Genomic DNA, 14,319 nt, shown 5'->3' with positions numbered 1-14,319 from the left:
CATTTTGGGGGGCTCCAAAATCACTGCAGATGGTGACTGCAGCCATGAAATTAAAAAGATGCTTGCTCCTTGGAAGAAATGCTATGACCTAGACAGCATATTAAAAAGTAGAAAAATAAAATAAAAAGCAGAGACATTACTTTGCCAACAAAAGCCCGTCTAATCAAAGCTATGGCTTTTCCAGTAGTCATGTATGGATGTGAGAGTTGGACTATAAAGAAAACTGAGCACCGAAGAATTGATGCTTCTGAACTGTGGTGTTGGAGAAGACTCTTGAGAGTCGCTGGGACTGCAAGCAAACTCAACCAGTCCATCGTAAAAGAAATCAGTCCTGAATACTCATTGGAAGGACTGATGCTGAAGTTGAAACTCCAATACTTGGGCCACTTGATGGGAAGAACTGACTCATTGGAAAAGACCCTGATGCTGGGAAAGATTGACGGCAGGAGAAGAGGACAACAGAGGATAAGATGGTTGCATGGCATCACCGACTCAATGGACATGAATTTGAGCAAGTTCCAGGAGTTGGTGATGGACAAGGAAGCCTGGCGTGCTGCAGTCCATGGGATCTCAAAGAGTCAGACATGACTGAGCAACTGAACTGCACTGAGTTTCAGGTGACCAGAGAAGAGACTCAGCCATACACATACATTGTCCCCCAAACCCACCTCCCATGCAGGGTGACATATAATATTGAGCAAAGTTCCATGTGCTCTACAATAGGTTCTTGTTGGTTATCCATTTTAAATATAGCAGTGTATACATGACCTTCCCAAAGTCCCTAACTCTCCCTTCTCCACTGGCAACCGTAAGTTCGTTTTCTAAGTCTGTGAGTCTCTTTCTGTTTTGCAAGTTTATTTGTATCATTTCTTCTTAGATTCCACATATAAGGGATGTCATACAATATTTCCCCTTCTTTGTCTGACTTACTTCACTCAGTATGACCCTCTCTAGAGCCATCTACGTTGCTGAATGGCATTATTTCATTCTTTTTAATGGTAATATTCTACTGTATATATGAGTAATATTCCACTGTATATATGTACCATATCTTCTTTTTCCATTCCCTTTCGATGGATATTTAGATTGCATCCATGTCTTGGTTATTGCAAACAGTGCTGCAATAAACATGTAGCCTTTTAGATCATGTTTTTCTCTGGATATATGCTCCGGAGTGGGATTGCAGGGTCATGTGGTAGCTCTAGTTTTAGTTTTTAAAGGAACCTCCATACTGTTCTCCGTAGTGCCTTTGCCCATTTATATACATATATATATATATACATTGTATATATGTGTGTATATATATATATATGTATATATACACATTGAGTTCTACCGCCTGTTTGTGTATTTTGGAAATAAAAGTCTTGTTGGTCACATCATTTGCAAGTATTTTCTCCCATTCTTTAGGTTGTCACTTTGTTTTGTTTATGGTTTCCTCTGCTGTGCAAAACCTTGTGAGTTTGATTAAGTCCCATTTGTCTAGTGTTGGTTTTACTTCTACTGCCTCAGAAGAGTGACCTAAGAAAACATAGGTACCATTTATGTCAGAGAACCTTTTCCCTGTGTTCTGCTCCAGTTTTATCGGTGCCTTCACATTTTGATTCCCAGGGTCTATTGGCAGACTAGATATGTGCCTCGTGTGTGCAGGTGTGTACCTGTGTGTAGAGGGGCCTGTGGCCCTGGGCTCTCTGGGGTATTTGTTGAGTGTTCGTGTGTGAGAGATATAGGGCATGACAGTTCCTGCCTGTGTCCAGGTCTAGCCCACCTGGCATGTGTTCCTGGACGGGTATGTGTTTGCAGAGGGACTGGGTTTGGGTACATCGGTGCCCCAGGTATCTCAGGGTATGTGGGTCTCTGTCTGTGTGACAGGATCACCGTGGTGTGTCGGGAGGGGTCACAGAGCAGAGTGGCAAGCAGGCCCGGTCCTTCACCTACGCAGTAACCTGCCGCACCCCTTGAGGCCCACAGGACGGCCAGACTGGAACCCAACAGTCAGATGTGGTGGTCACAAGCCGGCTGGGGGCGGGGCCGAGAGACAGACAGACAGACAGACACACCCTCGACCAATTAGCGCAGAGAGAGAGAGAGAGAGAGAGACACTCTCTTTCTCTCGCTCTCTCTCTCGACCAATAAGCGCAGAGATCGCGTGGGGGCGGGGCCAAGTTACCGCGCGCCCGGCCGCAGTTGGCAGGGGGCGGGCTCGTCGCGTGGCCCCGCCCACTCCGGTCAGCGGTTGCCGGGAGGGCGGCGCCCCGGCCGCGGCTGCGGCGGCTCCTCAGGTAAAGGGCGGACAGGTCCCAGGGGTCAGGGCCGGCCGCGGTCACTCGGGGAGGTGCCCCTCGGGAAAGCCTAGGCCGCAGACCTTCGGGTCGCCCCCTTGGCCCGGCCGCGGCGGGAAACTGAGTCAGAGGGCGCCGCTCCAAAGTCAACAGGCGAGCGCAGGGACGGTCCCGGGGCTTCGCGGGGCCGAGCCCGCCCCCTTCCTCTGGCTCAGGTGCTACCAGCCCGGCGCGGAGACGGATTTGCCGCGTCACAACCCGGAAGAGCGGCCTGGAAGTCCAGCCGCTCACTTTCTTCCTCGCCCGGCGTGCGGAGCGCGTACCCCGTGCCCGGCCCCTCCCAGGGTGGGACTCTGGATACTCGGCCCCCGTGCCTGCCCACCCCCCGGGGGGGGCGTTCAGTCTGTCACTTTTCGGAGGCGTGTGGTCCACCTCCTTGCTTCCCCAGGGGAAGAACGGGAGTCCTCTGTGGGAAACTCACCCAAAACCCGAGGGTCCCAAAGCGCGGGGACCATTATATTCTTTCTACTTTCTCTCTGGCGTGAGAGGAGGAGGCGGTCCAGAGCCTGGAGGTAATGTGTCCTCAACCCTGAGGGTTATTGGTCATGCCCTGTAGGCGTGAAGCTGGAGAGGCTGCAGGAAATTCCGCTCTAAATCCGGGTGAGAGCTCGGAGGTGCTCGGCCACGGCTGGCCCCCAGTCCCTGGACTCTTAGGCCCAATTTTGGGTTCCGGTTTTCTGTAGTGCCAGCTGAGCTGCAGTGCGGCCGTAGGGCCTGATAAGAGGGCTCTGTGTGCATGGCGGTTCCCATTTGCACACTTTACAGAGGTTCTCCTTTGCCAGCCCAGCGGGGTAGGGGAGGGGCTGACTGGAAAGCTCAAGGGCGATGAGGCACAAAGGGGTGTAGGGGGCAGAGGGGACTGTTGTGGCAATGTTAGCTGGAGTGGCTGTCTGCTGTGGGGCCAGGTGGGGTTGGGGTGGAGGCTGGCTTGAGGGGACCACTTTGGAAAGGGAGGTGGTAGAGGTGGAGAAGGTGAGTCACTGTAGAGTGTGGGGGATGGAGGTGGAGGAACAGGAAGGGGTGATGCTGCTTCTCACCTGAGAGCTAAGTGCATGATGACACAGAAGAGGCAACGGAGCTGTAGGCCGGGGAGGGATTGGGTGACAATCATGTTGGAGCTGTTGGGTTTGTGGCGATGATGGTCCAGGTGGAGATGGCCAGCAGGCCCTGGGCCCCAGGAGACCTATGTGGGAATCATCTGATGGGACACTTGAGTGGTGGCAGGATTGTGATGTGGTCACCTCTTTCGTCCTGACAGCCAGAGGGCCTGGGAATGCGGGTGTCAACAAGGCTTTTGGCCGCCACGACTCAAGTGAGCACGTGCCTCAAGTCTCTCTTTGTTGCCACAGTGGAACGACCAAGTTGAGCTGTCTTGGTTACCTTGAAATCAATGTCCAGGCTGACGTGGATTGTTGTTGCTGAGTCTTACTCCACCACGACTGCCTGCTGACCATCCCAGTAGGTCAGAGGTGGAACCCTGGGGTGCTTGCTTGCTCCCTGGAGTGCTTGCTTGCTCCCTGGAGCTCATAGCTGCCGCCTGTGCCTGGAGGCAGGTATCTGTGCTTAGTTCAGACTCAGGGTCCACCGAAGCACCAGTGAGCAGCCTAGATTGCGTGAGCCCTTTCATGGAGCCAAGTTACTTGACCTTCTTGGGGCAGGCGCTCCAGGAGAGTCCCTGCTGTTGTTCAAGGAATGCTGGCCGCTGGGCGTCTTGAGATGCATGCTTTCCTCACTAAGCCGGAGAGTCAACCACTTCTGGGGGGGTGACACTGCTGGCATGGCTTACATTGAGAAGCAGTGCTCTCCAGGAGCTGTGAGGAGTGAGCTGTGGACTGTTTCCAGGTCATCTGCCCTGGTTCTTGTTGGTGACTCTGGAAGCTGGTTCTTGCTCTGGCTCCTGTGCTGGGAGGGAAAGACCCTGGGCCTGGTATGGCGATCCTGTGACCCCTCCCAGGCCTCCTGACTTCCTAGTCTCCCCTCACACACCTACCTTCCATACCAGCTCCTGTTGCCTCTGGGCTGGGAGGTTTGTGACCCTCCTTGGCCTCTCACACCCCATTCTGAACCCCACCCAGCTCAGTGCAGTGGTCCTGTACCACTGTTAGGTTTGTCAGCTCAGGTGGCAGTCGAAATACAAGTAGACATCTTTCAGGCCAGGGGCTCTGTGAACAGGGGCAGTACCTGGTGGGCTGTTACTAAATGTCATTGAATCAATGCTCACTACTGGTGAGCATGGGGGAGGGGATAGCTGCTTCTTCACTGGCCTACAGTGTGTCCAATGCAGGGAGGGAAGGCCCTGATGGCTCTGTCCTGTGCCATGTGCCAGGAGCATCAGGGTGGGAAAGTGGGCAGGCGTGGAGGGGAGTGTGGGAACCAGTCCTGGTGGAGTCCTGCCCCACCGCTGACCAGCTGCTCACAGCGTGCCCCTCTTGGACCTACTTGGCCATGCAGATTGAGGAGATGGTGCCTCTAAGGTGCTTCCCACGGGACGCAGGCGGCCTCCTGGTCCCTCCCCTCTCTGTGTGCCCCCTTCCTCTGTGGCGGTTTCATCTGGCTTTGCCATCAGCACTGTGCTCACAGGTCAGTCAGCTCCACAGACCTCCTGGCATGGGGCAGGGGCCGCAGGTGGAGACCTTCAAAACCAGTCAAGCCCAGGTAATCTATACTTAGCTGGCTCCCACTTTTCTCCAGTGCTTGTTTTTTCAAATCTAACCAGATCTGTGATTGACATATGTGTTTTTATGACACTCTGTGGGCTTCTATAGACGGGTATTGGAAGGTGGACAATCCCATCACAGAGTGCGACCATTCAGGCTTGTAGGGAACACTCCACAGGCTCTGCTGGCTGTCCCCACCTATGTGTGGCCACTGCAGGCCTCGCTTCCCGCCCCTCAGTCCTGTGGGGCAGTGGGGGGAAGTGGCGGTGCATGGGAAGCGGAGTCCTGGGCTGGTGGTCTTCTTTGTGCTGCCTGTCTTCCTGTTTTTCTTACTGATGTGGGTGCACTTCTGTGCATGTTAATGTTAGATAGATTAGGCTGTTGTCATACCTATAATGAATGATTTGACCCATTTTGTCTTTCATTTACTTAATGCTCTATTGAGGATGGGGTGAGATCTGAGAATGTACAGTTGTGGACATAGGTGTATGTATGGATGTGGTCTTAAGTTTATGTATGCTTCTGATTTTCAGAAATTAAAAAATTTCATATAGTCCAACTGAAAGCTTTCATTAAGGTGTGTGGAGTTTTGTGTCTGGCTTAGAAAGTCCTTTCTTACTCTAAGACTGTAAGATATGTTCTTGTATTTTCTACTTAGGACTACATTTACTTTTTACACATGATGCTTATATCCATCTAGCACTTATTTTGGGGTAAGGAAAGATGTAGGGAAAACTGATTTTTCCCCCTGAGTGCCTACCAGGCTGTTCCTACACTATTTGTTGGCTAATGTCTTTATTATTTAAAATTTTCCCTTTTTATTCCTTATTGGTATTTCTTTCTGGATTCTCCCTACAGTTCTGTTGATTTGTGTGCCTCTTACAACAAAGGCATAGTTTTAATTATGGCAGCATTTTAGTACATTTTAACATAACATAAAATGGACTGGGATGGGAAAATTTAATTCAGATAACCATTATATCTACTATTGGGCAACAACACAGCAGTGGCCGCAGGACTGGAAAAGGTCAGTTTTCATTCCAGTCCCAAAGAAAGACAATGGCAAAGAGTGTTCAAACTACCACACAGTTACACCCATCTCACACGCTAGCAAAGTAATACTCAAAATTCTCCAAGCCAGCCTTCAACAGTACGTGAACTGAGAACTTCCAGATGTTCAAGCTGGATTTAGAAAAGGCAAGGAACCAGAGATCAAATTGCCAAAATCTGTAGTATCATTGAAAAAGCAAGAGAGTTCCAGAAAAACATCTACTTCTGGTTTATTGACTATACCAAAGCCTTTGACTATGTGGATCACAACAAACTGTGGAAAATTCTGGAAGAGATGGGAATACCAGACCACCTGATCTGCCTCCTGAGAAATCTGTATGCAGGTCAAGAAGCAACAGTTAGAACTGGACATGAAACAACAGACTGGTTCCAAATTGGGAAAGGATTATGTCAAGGCTGTATATTTTCACTCTGCTTATTTAACTTATATGCAGAGTACACCATGCCAAATGCCAGGCTGGATGAAGCACAAGCTGGAATCAGGATTGCTGAGAGAAATATCAATAACCTCAGATATGCAGATGACACCGCCTTTATGGCAGAAAATGATGAAGAACTGAAGAGCCTCTTGATGAAAGTGAAAGAGGAAAGTGAAAAAGTTGGCTTAAAACTCAACATTCAAAAAATGAAGATCATGGCTTCCTGTCCCATCACTGCATGGCAAATAATTACGGAAACAATGCAAACAGTGACAGACTTTATTTTTTTGGGCTCCAAAATCACTGCAGATGGTGACTGCAGCCATGAAATTAAAAGACACTTACTCCTTGGAAGAAAGGCTATGACCAACCTAGACTGCATATTAAAAAGCAGACATTACTCTGCTGACAAAAGCCAGTCTAGTTAAAGCTATGGTTTTTCCAGTATTCATGTATGGATGTGAGAGTTTCACTATAAAGAAAGCTGAGCACCGAAGAATTGATGCTTTTGAACTATGGTGTTGGAGAAGACTCTTAAGAGTCCCTTGGACAGCAAGGACGTCAAACCAGTCAATCCTAAAGGAAATCAGTCCTGAATATTCATTGGAAGGATTGATACTGAAGCTGAAGCTCCAATAGTTTGGTCACATGATTCGAAGAACTGAATTAGAAAAGACCCTGATGCTGGGAAAGATTGAAGGCAGGAAGAGAAGGGGACTGCAGTGGATAAGATGTTTGGATGGCATCACTGACTTGATGGACTTGAGTTTGATCAAGCTCTGGGAGTTGGTGATGGACAGGGAAGCCTGGTACGCTGGATTCCATCGGGTTGCAGAGTCAGACACGACTGAGCAAATGAACTGAACTGAACATAACATAGGACAAATCCCGCTGTTCACAGACTTTTCAGAATTTAGTTGGCTACTGTTGTATGTTGATTCTTCCATATGAATTTGGAACCATTTTATCAAGCAGAACCCTCCAGTAGCCTGATTGACATTTTTATAGATGAAAGAGAATTGACAGTTTTATAATATTGAGTCTTAGGTGAGGACTTTGAGTCTTTTCCTTCAATGAACAGTGTTTTGTTTGTTTTTTGAAATTGTGTGTGTACTAAGAATATAAACCAAAGCTTTCTCTGTGTGCATGGTGGGCTGAAGGCAGATCAGCATGCACATCTGCTGTTCAGAAAGGATGCCACTATCCCTGTAGGAGCCAGGACTGGGGTAACCCTGAGTCACCTGCTGGAGGGGTGACAGTGTCCTGGGGGAGGTAAGTGATTGACCTCTGAGGAATGAATGTGTTCTGTGGGGTGAAGAGGACAGGGTCGGGTGTTTGTAGGGATCAGCAGAAGCAGAGGTACAAGAGCTCAAGCCCTGGCCCAGGGCATTCAGGATTCCTGCAGCATGAGGGATGAGAGAGGAGCAGAGAGGGACTTGGGTCTGGGTTGCAAAAGTCTTTGTCAAAGGTATTGCTTTGATTCTGTGAGCAGCAGTGAAGACCACTGAGCAGTGGTGTGGCATGATATGGCCTGTGTTTGATGAAGACCAGCACTCTCAGGGTGGAGGAAGTGGCCAAGGCAGCATTAGGAGAGGCAGTCATCAGAGATGGGCTCTCAAAGGGGGAGCAGGGCACCTGCTGCCCGATATGAAGGGTTGGAGCAGGGTGAGGAGGGGGTGGCTAATGTTGATCACAGTATGGCTGTCACTGAGTGGTGTGAAGTGTGTCTGCTACCAAGTGATGTGATGTGCCATATAACTCTTGAAGTCACATAGTATAGCTTCTTCTTTTTTTTTTTTTCAGAGTTGTCTTGGCTATTTTAGGTCCTCTGCATTTCTATATGAATTTTAGAATCAGTCTGTCAGTTTCTACAAAAAACATGCTGGGATTTTGATTGGGAATGCATTCAATCTGTAGATCCATTTGCAAAGAATTGATTTCCTTGTACAGTATTTCTCTCCATTTATTTAACTTTTCTTTTATATCTCAGCAGTGTTTGATAATTTTACTGCATTGTCCATCTTTTGTCAAATTTGTCCCTAAATATTTAATATAATTTTTGCTCAATGGCAGATGTTGTGGCTTTTTGAATTTTTGATTGTTTATTGTTAGTGTATGGAAATACAGTTGATTTTAATATTAATATTTAAAAAAATTTAATATTAACTTTATATTTTGTGATCTTGCTAGATGACTTATTGATCTGGTTCTACCTGTAGATTCTGTAGCATTTTCTGCATAAATGATCACATCACCTGTGAATAAAAATAGTTTTACTTCTTTTTCAATTTGGATATCTTATATCTTTTCTTACCTTATCACACAGACTAAAACCTCCAGCTGAAAGTGAATAGAACTAGTGAGAGCAGGCATCCTTGCCTTGTTCCCCATCCTATAGGGATTGCATTTAGTCTTTTACTGTTAAGTATAATGTTCCTATAGATTTCCCTTTGGTGCTGTTTATCAGATTGTAGAAGTTTTCTTCTGTTCCTATTTGTTGATAATTTTTATTATAAGTGGATGTTGGATTCTGACAAATGCTTTTTCTGCATTTATTGAGATGATTATGTGGTTTTTATTTTTTGGTCTGTTATTGTGATTTACAGTGGCTGGAGTTAAAAATACCCAACCAACCTTGCATTCATGGAATGACCCAATTTGGTCATGAGGTATTATCATTTTTACATGTTGTTGGATATGATTTGATAAAATATTGTTAAGAAATTTTGCATCTACGAAGGATATTGATCTATAGTTTTCATTGTTTGTGATATCTGTGTCTAGTTTTGCTATCAGAGTAATGCTAACCTCAGAGAATCAATTGGTAAGTGCTTTTTAGGTTCAATTTTTCTGGAAGAATGTGTGTAGAGTTGGAATTGTTTCTTCCTTAAATGTTTGGTAGAATTCCCCAGGGAAGTCATCTAGGCCTAGAGTTTTCTCTGTGTGAAGGCTTTTAACTACAACTTCAATTCTTTGTTAAATATAGGGCTATTTTTTCTTTCTTTTCCTTTTTCTGTGTTTTTTTTTGTTTTTGACTGTGCCACATGGTACGGGGTATCTTAGTTCGCTGACCGGGAATCAAACCTGTGGACCCTGCAGTGGAAGTGTGGAGTTTTAACCACTGGACCACTAGGGTAGTCCTAGATTATCTATTTTTTCTTTTTTTTTGTAAATCTATTTTTTCTTGAGTGAGCTTTGATAGTTTGTGTTTCGAGGAATTTGCCTATTTCTTTTGTTTTTTAATTGTAATATTTTTTCATTGACGTATAGTTGACTCATCTGTTTCTTTTAAATTGTCCAGTTTACCTTCAACAAGTTAGATATATTCTTATTATCCTTTTAATATGTGTAGAACCTATTTGTTCTCATTCTTAAGATTGGTAATTTGTGTTGTCCCTCTCTTCCTGATCAGTCAGGCAGGATGGTTATCAAATTTATTGATCTTCTTAAATAACTAGCCTTTGGCACTTTGATTTTTTTTCTTATTTCTTTATGTACTGATATTTATTATTTTAATTCTTTTGCTTCTTTTGAGTGTGTAATTTCTTAAGGTAGGATTTAACATTGTTGACCTTAAAACTAAAAGAGCTAATTATTTTACCAGCAAAATGTGTTTTTCTGGGAATAGCAGAGAATTGCAACTCAAGACAGCCATACTATAGCAAAAACTGTATAAAACTAATTCCAGCTGAGCTATTTCAAATCCTAAAAGATGATGCTGTGAAAGTGGCAGTCAACATGCCAACAAATTTGGAAAACATAACAGTGGCCACAGGACTGGAAAGGTACACAGGACTGGAAAGGTCAGTTTTCATTCCAATCCCAAAGAAAGGCAGTGTGAAAGAATGTTCAAACTACTGCACAATTGTACTCATTTCACACCCTAGCAAAGTAAGTAATGCTCAAAATTCGCCAAGCTGGGCTTCAATAGTATGTGAACCAAAAACTTCCACATGTTCAAGCTGGATTTAGAAAAGGCAAAGGAACTGGAGATCAGATTGCCAACATCCATTGGAAGAAAAAGCAAGAGAATTCCAGAAAAATATCTACTTCTGCTTCATTGGCTATACCAAAGCCTTTGACTGTGTGGATCACAATAAACTGTGGAACATCCTTAAAGAGATGGGAATATCAGATTATGTTACTAGCCTCCTGAGAAACTTGTATGCAGGTCAAAAAACAACAGTTAGAACTGGACATGGAACAATGGACTGGTTTCATATTAGCAAAGGAGTACATCAAGGCTTTATTTTGTCACTCTGCTTATTTAACTTCTATGCAGAGTACATCATGCAAGATGCTGGGCTGGATGAAACAGAAGCTGGAATCAAGATTGCCAGGAGAAATATCAATAACCTCAGACATGCAGGTGATACCACCCGTATGGCAGAAAGCAAAGAGGAACTAAAAAACTTCTTGATGAAAGTGAAAGAGGAGAGTGCAAAAGTTGGCTTAAAACTCAACATTCAAAAAATGAAGATTATGGCATCCTGTCCCATCACTTCATGGCAAATAGATGGGGAAACAATAGAAACAGTGACAGATTATTTTTTTGGGCTCCAAAATCACTGCAGATGGTGACTGCAGCCATGAAATTAAAAGACACTTGCTCCTTGGAAGAAAAGCTATGACCAACCTAAACAGCATATTAAAAAGCAGAGATATTACTTTGCCAACAAATTTGCAAATATTCAAAGCTGTTGTTTTTCCAGTATTCATGTATGGATGTGAGAGTTGGACCATAAAGCAAATTGAGTGCTAAAGGACTGATGCTTTTGAACTGTGGTGTTGGAGAAAATTCTTGAGTCCCTTGGACTGCAAGGAGATCAAACCAGTCCATCATAAAGGAAATCAATCCTGAATATTCATTGGAAGGACTGATGCTAAAGCTGAAACTCCAATACTTTTGCCACCTGATGTGAAGAGCTGACTCATTAGAAAAGACCTTGATGCTGGGAAAGATTGAAGGCAGGAGGAGAGGGGGATGACGGAGGATGAGATTGTTGGATGGCATCACTGACTTGATGGACATGAGTTGGAGCAAGCTCTGGGAGATGGTCAAGGACAGGGAAGCCTGGTATGCTGCAGTCCATGGAGTTGCAAAGAGTCGGACACAGCCGAACGACTGAACAACAACAGTAATAGGCAAGTCCAGCAAACAAAGGAGAGGAAGTTACTTTGCAGAGAAAAGGAGGGGTTGCTCTGAAGGAAAGTCTATTGGAGGGAAGGGTGTTTAGGATGGTGGTGGCTTCCCACTCTCTGAGCTGAGAAGGTTCCCATCTGCTGGGCCTGTGGCCTGTCCCAAAGAAGAGATGTCTTCCTGCTGGGAATGCAAGTCATGGCTCTTCTTGTTGGCTTTGTGATTCACTTGAAGTGGTGTGTGTGGGATCGCCCCCTCTGGCTTCCCCTGCTAAATGAGGTTGCTGTTGTTCAGATACACAATGTCATTCTTTTCTAATATAACCTTTTAATGCTATTTATTTCCCACACAATTTTTAATTTTTTAAAAAATTTCTCCCACACATTTTAATATGTGTTCATTTTCATTCACTTCAATTTCATTTTTTGCATTTTTTTTTTGACTCATGAATTATTTTAAAGCATATTCAGTGGTTGATAAATACTCAGATTTCTCAGATAGCTTTCTCTTTATTGATTTCAAATTTAATCCCATGTGGTCAGAGAACAGGGGCTTTCCAGGTGGCACTAGTGATAAAGAACCTGCTGGGCAATACAGGAGACTTAGGAAATGCAGGTTTGATCCCTGGGTGGGAAGATCCCCTGGAGGAGGGCATGGCACCCCACTCCAGTATTTTTGCCTGGAGAATCTCATGGACAGAGGAGCCTGGCGGGCTACAGTCCATAGAATCACAAACAGCTGGACATGACTGAGCGACCTGGCAGCGCAGAAAACATACTTTGTATGACTTGAATACTTTTAGGTTTATTGAGATTTGTTTTATTGCTCAGAATATAGTCAGTCTTGGTAAATGTTTCATGAACTTTTTGAAGAAATATATATTCTTCTGTTAATGAATGAAATGTTATAAAAACACTGCTGGAACCAAGTTGATTGATGGTATTGTTCAAGTCTTCTGTACCTGCAGTGATTTTCTGTATACTTGTTATAACAATTACAAATAGAGGGCTGTTGGAATTTCTGTTGTATTTTGCATTTGTTTATTTCTCCTTGCATTTTTTTAGTTTTGAGTTTGTGTATTTTAAAGCTTTGTTATTAGGTGCATAAATGTTTAGAATTGTTATGTGTCTGCTAAGAAAATAGAGTCCTTGAAGTCAAGCTGACTCTGCTTTTAGTCTCCTAAATGAAAAGGTAGATAGAACAGGTCTTGTTTGCAAAATGAATTTAAGACTTAGTTATCTACCAACAGCAATGATACAGTTTCCATTGTCTCACTGTAGAAAATAGGAGTAGTAAATACAGAGATGAGTAAGGGTGAAGAAAGACTTAGGGAACCCATGAGGATCTTAATCTAGTTGACAGGAAGGTGACTGCCAACTGGAAAAGTTGGTTAGGAAAGTGGAGAGGACCTTTCCTGTAATACAGGTTTCAGAAGGTCCAGGACTGCTTCTGGTGGCCAAGCCTCCGTGTCGGGATACCAGCATAGTCTCATTTGCAGAATGCTGCATCATGGTGAATCATTCTGGGCAGCTGCCAGTGTGGGAGCCATTTAAAACTCTTAAAATGAGTTAAGATTTTAAATCATTCTGGAGAATGAGAAGAGCAGACTGATGACCAAGCACAGGCTTCAGAAATATTTTATTGGATGTGTACAAGTGCTTGCATAATGTTGATTGAACCAGTAGGAAGTCAATTATTAAACATACACTTTTCCAAATAAAAAGCGATTTATCTTAAAACAAATAATTGCTATGTCTCTGAAGTCTACTTTATCTAATATTAATATAGTCACTCCAGCTTTAGAAAAATTATTTATTCATGTATTTTTGGCTGCATTGGGTCTCCGCTGTTGTGCATGGGCCTTCTTGAGTTGCTGCGAGCAGGCACGCTACTCTCCAGCTGTGGTGTGCAGGCTTCTCACTGTAGTAGCTTCTCTTTTTGCAGAGCTTGGACTCTAGGATACGAGCGCTTCGGTCGCTGCAGCACGCAGGCTCAGGAGTCGTGTTGCACAGGCTTAAGTGCCCTGAGGCATGTGGGGTCTTCCCAGACCAGGGATCGAACCTATGTCCCCTGCATTGGCAGGTGGATTCTTAACCAGTGGACTACCAGGGAAGCCCCTCCAGCTTTTTTGTGATTATTATCAGCCTCATTTTTTCTCTCCCATTCTTTTACTTTAGCCTCTTTATGTTAACATACTTAGTGTTTCCTGTGGTTTCTAGAATATATGAAGTACAGTTGTAATCTAAATGTCTTATATAGTAATTCTTTCCTCTGCACCATTTCCAGGTCAGTGTCTATTGACTGATTCATCCTCATTATGGGTTGTGTGTTGTTGTTGTTTTTAATTTATTTTTTTATTGATGGATAATTGCTTTACAGAATTTCACTGTTTTCTGTCAAACCTCAACCTGAGTGAGCCATAGGTGTACACATATCCCCTCCCTTTTGAACCTCCCTCTCATCTCCCTCCCCATCCCACCCCTCTAGGTTGATACACAGCCCCTATTTGAGTTTCTTAGCCATATAGCAAATTTGGGTTGTGTTTTCTTGCCTCTTTGCATGCCTGGTCATTTTTGATTGGATGCCAGACACTGTTATTTTTCTTTCTTTTATTTGTTTGTTGGTGCGTGGTGTTTTGTTTTCCTCTTGTTATTCTCAGGCTTTGTGCTGGGCTGGTCTAAGTTACGTGG

The 14,319-nt window shown here is 44.5% G+C and overlaps 1 protein-coding gene and 1 non-coding gene across 4 annotated transcripts in view; both read left to right on the top strand.

Annotated features, from left to right (window-relative positions):
• Positions 1–2,186: 2,186 nt before the first annotated feature.
• Positions 2,187–14,319, top strand: part of MROH1 (maestro heat like repeat family member 1) — a 52,010-nt gene continuing 39,877 nt past the window's right edge. For all 3 annotated transcript variants that reach the window (XM_052651508.1, XM_052651507.1, XM_052651506.1), the window contains exon 1: positions 2,187–2,282. The gene's annotated coding sequence lies outside the window, so the exon portion shown is untranslated. The remainder of the gene's footprint in view (positions 2,283–14,319) is intronic.
• On the top strand, positions 12,758–12,880 carry LOC128059715 (small Cajal body-specific RNA 15). The gene has a single exon (XR_008200638.1). It is a non-coding gene; the product is annotated as a small Cajal body-specific RNA 15 (non-coding RNA).

The sequence above is a fragment of the Budorcas taxicolor genome, chromosome 14 (assembly GCF_023091745.1).
Source record: "Budorcas taxicolor isolate Tak-1 chromosome 14, Takin1.1, whole genome shotgun sequence".
In the NCBI taxonomy this organism is placed as follows: domain Eukaryota; kingdom Metazoa; phylum Chordata; class Mammalia; order Artiodactyla; family Bovidae; genus Budorcas; species Budorcas taxicolor.
Note: the sequence above shows the minus strand (reverse complement) of the source record. Positions and strands in the feature narration are given on the sequence as shown.